The 11,036-nt window shown below is 42.5% G+C and overlaps 1 long non-coding RNA gene across 1 annotated transcript; it reads right to left on the bottom strand.

Moving 5' to 3' along the window:
• Nucleotides 1-3,214: 3,214 nt before the first annotated feature.
• Nucleotides 3,215-10,816, bottom strand: LOC109308337. Its single transcript, XR_002100584.1, has 3 exons — nucleotides 9,770-10,816; nucleotides 4,964-5,060; nucleotides 3,215-3,573 (listed from the first exon to the last, which is right to left on the bottom strand). It is a non-coding gene; the product is annotated as an uncharacterized LOC109308337 (long non-coding RNA).
• Between the last annotated feature and the right edge of the window lie 220 nt (nucleotides 10,817-11,036).

The raw sequence follows: 11,036 nt of genomic DNA, 5'->3' as shown, positions 1-11,036 counted from the left end.
CGCTCGCAGCGCCCCACACGCAGAGACCAGAGGAGCTCAAATTCAAACTGCTCACTCCCAAGATGGGGCTGCAATGGGGCAGCGAGGCACGCTGGGAAGAATGACGACCCACCCCCCCCACGCGACGCCGCGGCGCGCTGACATCGCCCAAGCCCCGCCTCGCGGCGCGCTGACAGGCTGGCGGGAGGGGGAAGGGGCCGCGGAGGGCGGAGCCTCGCGGGGATGACCCCCTCCCATCAACCGTTTGGAATGTTCTATCCGCTCCCCCCCCCGCTGGGTTTGGTACGTCCCTGGGGGGTAGAGGGGGAGAAGGCTGATCGCGGGGGCGAGATCTGTCCCGTGCGCAGCGCGGATGGACCCCGCCCGTGCCTCCGTCCGCGCCGTAGGCACGCAGGGCCCCGCATTCACAGTGCGGCTACGCCCCCGCCAAGCGCAAGGGTTCAGTGCAGGGTTGCGTCCCCTCTCCGCGGTTTGCCCCCCGACCTCCCAGAGCTGCGAGTCGCAGAGCCCGCGTGACCGAGCCGCGGGCACTATGGGGACGCCTGTCCCCACCCTCGGTGAATGCGAGGATGTGGCCCCGTCTGTGTGCTCAGCGCGAGCGTGGCCGCGTCCTCGCTGGCAGACACGGGCCTGTTGGATGCACCCCCCCAGCTCCTGTGTGTAATTGCGGGGGGCGGGGTTTCCTCGTGCCTTGTGCGGAGGGCAGGGACATGATCCGGCAGTATTTAATACCAGGCCCGGTGCAGCACCGGCTGCACGTTGCAGGAGCAGAAGAGTAGAGTTTGGCCTGTGACTTCTTATGCTTATTAAAGCCATCCTTGCAAAACACCTAGATGAAGGCTACCCACCAGGGCTGACATAGCCTTCCTCGCTTACTCCTTCACCTTCATCACCACAATATTAAAAAACTTGAATAGATACACCATTTGTCTCAGAGGTACTCAGCATCTGCTCGTTCCCTTGAAGCCTAAGCAGGTTTTTCGTACCACAACAGCATTATTTCAGTTATGATTTGAGGCATGAATGTGGTGGCAAAGACCAAGCTTTAAGCCTCCCAGTTTAGGCAGCCAAGCTCAGCTTTTAATGCTTCCTAAGTGTTCATCCGTTTTGATGCGTGGGGATCTCGCAGCTAAGCACCGGGTGGATGAGACAGCAAGCAGCTGAACTCAACTCAGAGGACTACAGGTTTGAACCCTGAGTTGCATTTTTAATATACGGCTGCAGCCTGTAGAGAGCACAGGTCATAGGATACAATGCTTCCTGGCACATGGACCAGAGAGGCTGCATTGAATGCTGGAAAGCTGAAGTCTCTGTGAAAAGCCCCTTTGTACTGAAGTAGCAATTTTCCAAAAAGCTGGCTCTTTTACAGCTGCATTACACTGGTGGCTTCTAATCCAGGTCTCTCTGTACCTAGCTGTTGTTTCCAGCTGCTAAACTCTCAGTCATAGGCGATGCATAGGGGGCACAGGGGAGTATGTGTTCCCTCCCCCCCACCATGATATTGGCCACTGCCACAAACATCTACCGGTGGTTGCCACTCACCCCCTCTCCCCCACCACCGACACTGCTGCAGCTGCCTGTGGGAAATTCCTATTCCACCTGTAGGCAGTCACTGTGCCCCACCACCTCAAGGGGCATGAGTCGGTCAAGCTATCAGTTTAAAGATGATGCTGTGATTCCCTAAGTAGCTGACCTCACACTTTGTGCTATTTTATTTTATCCCATTTCTGGTACTCCAGTCCTCAATATAATCCTATTCCCAGGGTGCATCTACACAGGATGCTTTATTATGCAGTAGACCAGGGGGGTTTCAAACTTTTTTGGTTGGGATACCCCTAGCAGCCAGTCTTGAAGCAGGGAGTTGCCCCAGTGAGTGAGGGACAGGGTCCCCCAGCAGCCTATGGAGGAGCAGGAGGGAAAGGGGGAGTTTCCCTGGTGGTTGGTTAATGAGAGGGGGGGTCCCCCACGCAGCAGCAAAACTAGAAGTGCTACTAGTGAAACAGGAACTGCCACTGGCTTCTCCATGCTGCTCCCGCATACCCCCTGGGGCCTAAGTACCCCCAGGGGTACACCCCAGTTGGAAACCCCTGCAGTAGACTTATCTACTGTGCAGTAAAGTGTCTCTCCATAATTATGCGCAGCAGCTCATGTGCATTAAAGTAGGCTAATGCCTGGTTTTCTACTACCTAAAAATACAGGCAATAGATTTACTGCACATTAGTTAATGCGCAATAGTGCACAGGTACATAGCTGACCAAGAGCAAATTGCTCCCAGGCAGCATAAGGTGGGAGAACTGTCCCTTCCCCCAGGCAAATGCCTGCTTCTCAGCCCCCACTCCAATCTGGTGATCCAAGCTGGGGCTGGGACATTGTCCCCTGCTCTGGAAGTAGGCAGTACCAGAGCTGGACCCCAGCAGATTCCTGCTGCTGGAACAGGGGATGATATCCCAGCCCCAGCTCTAATCTCAGAGCCAGGGCCTGGAAGCAGCTGCTGGGGCAGAGGTGTGGGGTGGGAAGCAGCTGCCCTGGAAGCAGGACAGCTCCTCCCACCCTCCAGAGCCCAGGCCTGAACCTGGGCCTCCCTGCCAGCCCATGGCTGGCAGCCAGGGGAGTTAGAGCTCCCCCTGGCTGCTCTATGGAAGCAGAGCAGGACAGAAGTAGCCCTGCCCATACCTGTTCCTGTTGGGAGCAAATTTGCTCCCAAAGGGCGCATGTGTAGACACGCTCCTAGGGAAAGCTTACTGCACAGTATTTTACTGCACTGTGGGCACGTCTACATAAGAAGATGACTATGCTGTAGCAGCATAATACTGTGCAGTAGCACATCATAGTATCAACAGGGTTAATATGCTATAAGGCAGTATTATTAGGTTACTGCACAGTGGTGTCACTTAAAAGACATTAACTAGCATTACTGTGCAGTAACTCTGGTAACTGTGCATTTATTTAGCACCTACCTATACACATTCTTATATAATAAAAGACTTAGTCCGTCCATTTGTCTGTCCGTAATGCTCTTGGAGCATTGGTTAGTGATTGACAGGGACAGAGCAGGGGGGCAACGCCAGCAGTGCTGGAGGCAGCAATGGTGCGGGGTGCTGGCAGAGGGGGACAGAGGGGACGGTGAGGCAGGTTTCCTCCCCTACTCCTGGGAGGTGACACAGGGTGGTGGGTGGCAGCACTCCATCGCCACCCCCACCCAACCGCCCCCCCGTCATTTTTGATGGGCAATTTGCTAGCGTTAAATAAAAATGCAATATCCACTTTGCAGTACCATTTCATTTAGACATACCCAATAAGCTTTCAGCACATTAATTGCATGTGTAGACATGCCCCCCCTGTGACCTTTCTACTGACGATGCCTCCCAGTTTGGTACAAAATTAATACAACACTACTATTTATGCCTATTTCACTCCCAAAACCAGTCTTTGATAGATTCCACCTTGCTCCTATTTTTCCCTCTGTCAAGGCCAGTTCCTTACTCACTTAGGCATTCTTATACTAATCTCCATTCTTCTTTTCCATCTCCATTTTAGCCAATAATGTCATCATATCAAAAGCTTCACAGACATCTAGATAGATGAAAACAACCAATTTCCGTTGTATAACAGTAAGTCATAAAAGAAAAACATTGGTTAGTCTGCCATAATCGACTTACGGTACAACTAGATTTTACCCCGTTTTCCATTTATCTCCTCCTTCCTTTCCTTCAAAATTTGTTCTAATGTCTTGCACAATATTGAGTCTTGGACTTGCCTGTATCATTATCCCTTTTCTTAAGTAATGGTATTTATTATTACTTATTTTACTATTTAATATTATTTATTATTTTGTTTTCTATATAATCATTGTCATAAGCCATCCTGCCTTTGCCCCAGATTCTAAACCTTATTAAAAACTGAGACAACGTATTTATTTATTTTGTTCCATATCTATGTTATTTTTATTTTTATCTTTACCCTCACTGAAGAGCAGCTCTTCTTAATTAGTTCTCTTCTTTAAACAACTAAAGAACTTTATACAATTTATTTTAATTTCATCTAAAAGATCTAATTATATTTGACTTTCAGCCATTTTCATTTTGTCCCTACGCATTGGACACATCTACACATTGTCCTACAGTGACATTGTTACTGCGCCATGCTTTAGTTCTACCAAAGTACACCCGAACTGCACCATGTGCATAGTGCACAGTTAGTTTTAGCTGTATTTCACTGTAACAGGGCGGGCACTGATATGATGAAGTAGCTGCTGGTACGTGTAATTGCTAGGTCACCATAGCATGTCGAATGGCAATGTAGGACAATGTGTAGACACACTCATTCTGATCTCCCGGGCTAGGGTCAGAACTTACACTTAAACTGGTTTAACTGATCAGAAACTAGTTTAAACCTGTAACAGAAAGAAGTTTAGTGCACATGAACTACTTTCAAAATGGCCAGAACTGGTTTAAGATAAACCTGGTTGAATGTAGTATCACACTTAAATGATTTTGATCAAACTGGTTTATGGAACTTCTGTCCCAGACCCCTTCCTGTTTCAAGTTAAATCAGAGTCCCCCAGCATCCCAACTTTTTGTAGTCCTGGGCTGGGCTGTCCCATCTGCTCCAGAGAGCAGAGTTGGCCCTGTCCCTCTGCTTCCTGTATGTGCACTTACTGCACAGTAGCCTATTTTACTGTGCATTAGAGAGAGCATCATGGCATAAACTGTGTCCATATGCTAATACACAGTAAAATTAGACTATTGCGCATTAAATGTCACTAAAAATGCATGTGCTTTCATTACTGAGCATTAGGGCAGCCTAATATGCATTGAGTTAGTACCTCACACTAGAAGTGCTAAATTTAATGCACAGTAGCAAAAGCAAATTAATGAATGTGTAGACACACCCAATAAGGAAGAAACCCAGAGCACAAACCTCAAAGTATTCAGATACTCAGGTCTATATATTCTGCAAATACCTCTGAATAGTCAAACACTCCAAAACTTTCCTCAGACCAGCAGTCCTTGAGCCACCTGTTGATCTTCATTCTCTTGCCATGCCTCTGCCTTCTTTTTCTAAAGAGCAGAAGAATTCCAGTTAATATCACTTGAGTCTCCACATCTTTTAGTGTCTGCCTACCATCTGCCAGCCTTTTATGTATTTTACTAATTCTCCCTTGGGCTCCATCACCTATTCCTTTCTTCTCATGTGACTGCTTCCCTTCCTTTCTTCTTTGCTGTCCCAGATTCTGCCTGTTTCTCAGTCTTCTGTATAAACAAGTTCCTCAGCTCTGTTTCTCCTCCGGTAGTCATTGTTTCCTCTGCCTTTCTTTGTGGCCATATTCTTTGAAGAATCACCCTCTTCTGCCCTCCTGTTTTAAATATTGTCATGTTTTAAAATTTCCATCTAAACTTCACTGTCATTTCTCTAGTCCTCAGATCTTGTCTTTCAGGGGTGGTATCAAGCAACACTTCATAAATAGCTTTTGCCAGGATCTTTTATGTCCCACAACTTCTACATCCAGTCACCTCCTTTCCTCCTCTCCTTAGTTCTCCTCTAGTACTGCTGATGTTACCATCATATTTTTTCTCACTAGTCCTTACCTTAAAATAAAAAGGCTGAAAACTTTTAAACTCTTTCAGACAGACTGCCATGTAAATTCCCATTTGCTGCCAAGTGTCTAGTGAATAGCTATCTACTCTGTATATGTAAACCCTAGGAATAGAAAGAGGTGCTGTTTGTGCAAGTTAGATGTATTTAGGTAGATAAACTAAAGGTAAGGTGCTAAAAAGTTTTATTTGCATGAGTTCTGGAACAGTTTTATTAGCATCAAAGTGATGAGTAGTTTAAGCAAATCATCCTAAATACGTTCCAGTAAAACTTATGCACTGCAGGACTCCATCATCAATCATATATATGCTAAATACTTACACACAAATATTTCAGATTATTTAATTCATTTTTTGGTGTTTCTTTTTGGATCTACTCACCTTTATAGCCAGCCTACCAAGAGTACAAATATACAAAACCCCAACAAGAGAAGAAATTATCTGTTTAATTTAAATAGTATGAAATCAAGAACAACAATTATCTTCTCAATATACAACTTCTAGTATTAAAGCCAAATATTTCAGGATTTAAAGGACATAGAAACCAAAGTCTTATATCCATGGAAAAGTAGATTTTTGGCTTTCTTGTGCTACAAAGTGCCCATTTCAAGCCTTAATAGGCCGTGAGACATTGGACTTTGAACCTGTCACCAGTCCAAGAATAATTAGTGCTTATCTTGCTAATCAGCCCAATGTAATTTGGGACAGTGAGTGGAATTTCATGTTTGATATGAAAGGGGAAAAGAAGCAAACAAGTTACTTTTTTAAATGGCAACTATTTGAAACAACTCATATGATTTGAATCAGAATTACTCACAACAAAGGTGGATTGAAGAGTAAGGGCAAATCACACAGCCAAAAGTGCCAGATAATATAATGAATCATATGGTTCCATATTGAGGTCAGCTGGCATTCTGTTGATTTAGCATGAGAGCTCTTTTCAGTGACAGGCATTAAGTTTTTAAAGGTGGATGGAAGCAGTCTGGGCTAATCAGATGGTTTACAATTTGAAATAGTTCCTCAGATCTTGTTATGGCCAGTCCTAAAGCAGGGTAGAAGCCTTTCAGTCTTAGAAAAGAAAGAGGCTCACTGTTAGTTAGACTTGAGGCATTTCCTGTCCAGTTTCCTATCTTTGCAATCTGCCTGGTATAGATTATCTGTAAACAGTGATGATTTTTGGAGGAGGTTTAAGCCAATGCACCTGTGATCAAGCATAAGAAGTGGAGTAGACTTGGGATCACTTTGGTACACTGAACTAGCTTTTTATCATTATTATTTTCAGATTGCAGGTATTTCATATAACTCCAACTAGATAAGGTCAAATACTTCTGGTCAGCAATAAATCTTAAGGGATAATAGTGCTCATAAGAACTATCCCTATATTCCCAAAACAGATAAGGATTATATTCATAAATGGAAGGTCCCAGGATACCAGAACACAAGAATGAGCCAATGTAACTACTACCTTGAAATCTATGAGACTGCTTGTGAAATACTACTCATCATGGAACACTATTTTCCAAAATACATCTCACCGAAAATTCCATTTTGTCTAATGGCAGAGCAAGAGAGAGGAAGCCTATCTCTTGGTTGGCTGTACTCTACTGGCAAGATACCCATGGTTCTGGCATTAAATAGTAACCAGATAACATACAGAAATGGCATGAGGAGCACGGCCCAAATCCAGGGCACCCTTTTTTTCGGGACAGTGCCCTCCTCACTCAACCCAAGAGTCAGGCTCCCACTTGTTTGCTCTCTTTTTGGCTCCATGTAACATTCATTCTTCAGCTGAAGTTGTCTCTGGTGAGCCTAGTAGAACAGGGTGGCTTTTAGAAATAATTAGGGGAAGAAGATGGATTAATATTAGCTGGAATTAATTCCCATCTTCTATAGCGACGTCTTTCAATATTAGTTGCTGCACAATAGCTTTCCAAACTGTATAAACCATTTTTTGTTTATTTTGTTTTGTCAATGCAATATTTCAGATGGAAATTTGCAGGGTTTTTGGCCTTTTGAATGTCATGTAACCAGTTAACATATTCATGTACTTGTTTACAGATTAAAACAAACTTTTGGCTTATATAGGCCTTAAAATATCAAAGATGTATTCCTGTTATTTTGTGTCCTCAATAATACTGTCACACTTTACTTGTCACTGGCACTCTGATAAAAACATTGACATGTAGCCATGGTATTTCAATCCTGGACTGAAAGAGTTAATCACTGAGCACTCCATTTATGGACACTGTTTACACAGGGATTTTGAGGTAACTTGAAACGACCATGTAATGAGCCACTTTCAAGCAAGCTATAGTTAATAAGTGTTCATCAGCATGGGCTATGGGCTGAAATGTGGTATGCTCAAGGAAGGGGGAAGGGACCTTGATAAGGATTTTAAAAAGGATGAAAAACCGGAATGAGCAAGTTATACTGATTCATTAACAAAACAAAAAGGTTTCTGAAAAGTCAAGTATGAAAATTGCTGCAGTCCACGGCCAGGATGGCTAAAACACACTCAAATAACCCATACAATGGCCTTGGCAGGATTACAGGGATAATATTTTTGCAAGGTTGAATTATGGCTGAACAATGTTCTAGTATGTTGGGCACAAGCCTGCTGATATTTTTATTCGATGTCAAGCATGTATGTATTCCTTTTTTGTCTCAAACAAAAATATCTACCATGGTCAGTGAAAAAGAAAATCCTACGTGACTTGCATTTAAGTTCCTGGCACTTTTGCCTATCAGTGCCATACAGAGCTCTCTGCTAAGTGTGCTACACCCCTGAAGCTTGTGTGTGTGTGCACAGGTGTGCGAGCCATCTACAAGATTTCAATAGTGATTTTTTAGTGACTTTTTGTACTAGTAGTTCTCCCTTTAGGGTCTTGAAAGTGATTTGCCATTAGCCTATGAAGAATTTAAATGTAGTGATCAAGTAGAGACGTATATCTAACAAATGAAGAGGTCAACACAACAAAAATGCCACCATCAATATACAGGGGTATAGGTTGTAGCTGTGTTGGTCTACGGACATAGGCAGACAAGGTTCTTTGGGTGAATCTGATATCTTTTATTAGACCAATTTAAATATTTGGACAAAAATTATTAAGCAAGCTTTCGGGTTCAAAAACCCTTCATCAGGCTAAAAAAGTTTCAGCAGTTGATGTGTGTTTTCCCGCCCCTCCCCCCCCCACCTGGCTCTCACCCATTGACTCCTCAGTCTATGTTTTTACTGATTACCTGTCTTGTATGCATACCAGCCCAGCCTCTGGCTTCTTTACTTTTCATTCCATCCAGAAAGAGCACACACCAACTGCAGAGACTTCCTTAGCCTGACGAAGGGTTTTTGAATCCGAAAGCTTGCTTAATAATTGTTTTCCAACTATTTAAGTGGGCCTAATAAAAGATATCAGATCACCCAAAGAATCTTGTCTACCATTAGTATAAAAAAACTATGGTGAAGCAGTTCTCCAATGGCATGCTAAAAAGACTGTGAAAAACTAGGCATGGTTGTTTCAATTAATACACCATTAATCTATTATGTTTGGTTACTTTATGCTTACTTAATAATCATATATGGTCAAAAGAAGGTTCTTTGCTAGATTTGAAATCTACCTGTCACCCCGACAGCAAAATACCAACTGGGCCTTCTTGTTTGTTTAAAAACCTAACTACTTATGTGTTAAAAAAAGAAGAAAAAAAATGTGTGTAAGTAAAATATATCTGTAAAAATAGCTAGTTGTAATATTTATGACAAGAGAATGTTTTAGAACTTATCAAAGAGAATGACCCTGTAATTCCTTCCCCAAAACAATCCCCATTCAAAAAACTACCATCGATTTCAGCAGGTCCAAGTTTTTATGCCTGGTTTCTATGCCTAGGTTGGTTATGGATCTGCAGTGTGACCTTGGATAAAGTCCTCAGCCCATCTTGTCTATTTAGACAGCAAACTCTTCTGAGCAGTGGCTCTCTTACTATAGATTTGAACACTGTCTGGAAGAATGAGGCCCGGATTTCAACTGGACTTTCCAGGAAAGACTGTACCAACAACAACAAACACAGTATCTTAGCAAAATAAGGGAACACTGATTAGCAACTTTTTCATTCTTAGTTGAAATGTAATCAGAGTATTGGGAGTTATTTATCATGCATATCAATTTACCTATAACACTTACATTTTGTTGGTGTCATTTCTTACAGATGAGTCCTGTTTAAGATGGTAAGCAAAAAGCTGAAATTTAAACACAAACACCTGTAACAGAATGCATTTCTGTCTCAAATTAAGCAAGTTTATGTTCTAATTTATTAAATTAAAGGTGTTAAAAATGTGAGGATCTGACCAAACACATAATGGTTTTAGTGTTTTGATGGCTCAAGTTTTCAATTTATAGTTTGGGTAAAAACTCCAACACACAAGATGGTATAGTGATCTAAATGTTATGTTGAATACCAAGGCAGCTTAAGCTTCAAACAGCAAAATAATAAACTGGGAGATGTGGGAGAAGAAAGTGAATTACAGGCTATAGAAACCTTGTAAGGTTGGGGGAGTGGCATAGCAAAGGGCAAACTAAAAAATGGAGTTAAGTATTTGAATGGTTAGCTAGGTTTTTCGCATTTATAAAGGCCACAACTATTAGGAGAACCAGCCGATTGAAGCTTCTGTGTTTAGCTTCAGGCTCTGCTTAAAATCTCATGTGACTTAAAAGTATGAGCCTTTCCCTTTTCCTGACCCTGACATAACTGTCCTTTTTGTCTTTGAGAAGTTTGTTGTTCTTTTGCAGAAAGTTGTCTTACTTTTAGAAAGTAAAAGGCACTGAATATTAAAAAAACCCTTCCAAACAACATGAAAAGGGATAGGACCAACAACCAAAAACAACACATGGAAACATTTATAGACATGGAAACATATACTTAAAGTGCAAATAGAAATGAATAAATGTTATGAAATCTCATCAGACTCTACTAGCCCAATCCTGACCTCCTTAAAGTCAGTGGCAAAATTCATAATGTTTCAATGGTAGCAGTGTTTTACTTAAATAAGATGTGTCAATGACTAGCATGAATATTTATATAGTAATTGAACTAGTTTTTAGCATAACACGCTCTTCGGTATGATTGCAATGTATGTATCACATATTGGTTTGCACTGCTCCTGTTTGCACTGTCTGTAAGCTCTTTGGGACAAGATCTTTTTGTTTCTGTTCAACACACAATGTCATGAAGCATTGTGCACACCTAAGGCATTATGTAAATAATTAAAACAAATTGTAAGATGCCTGTGTAGCTGTTTCATTAATAGTGCTGCTTCAACAGAGAAGTCCCAGTTTGTCTTTTAATGGGCTAGTTATTTTTAATTACTTCTGGGCTGTATAGGCCCCTATCTGTTTTTCATCTGTTTGCCTGGCTGTTCTCATTTACATAATTGTCTCATTAGAGTATAAA

This window comes from Crocodylus porosus, unplaced genomic scaffold (assembly GCF_001723895.1).
Source record: "Crocodylus porosus isolate Cpor-Errol unplaced genomic scaffold, CroPor_comp1, whole genome shotgun sequence".
NCBI classification, from domain to species: Eukaryota; Metazoa; Chordata; order Crocodylia; family Crocodylidae; genus Crocodylus; species Crocodylus porosus.
The sequence above is the reverse complement of the archived record's forward strand: the minus strand, read 5'-3'. Positions and strand labels throughout refer to the sequence as shown.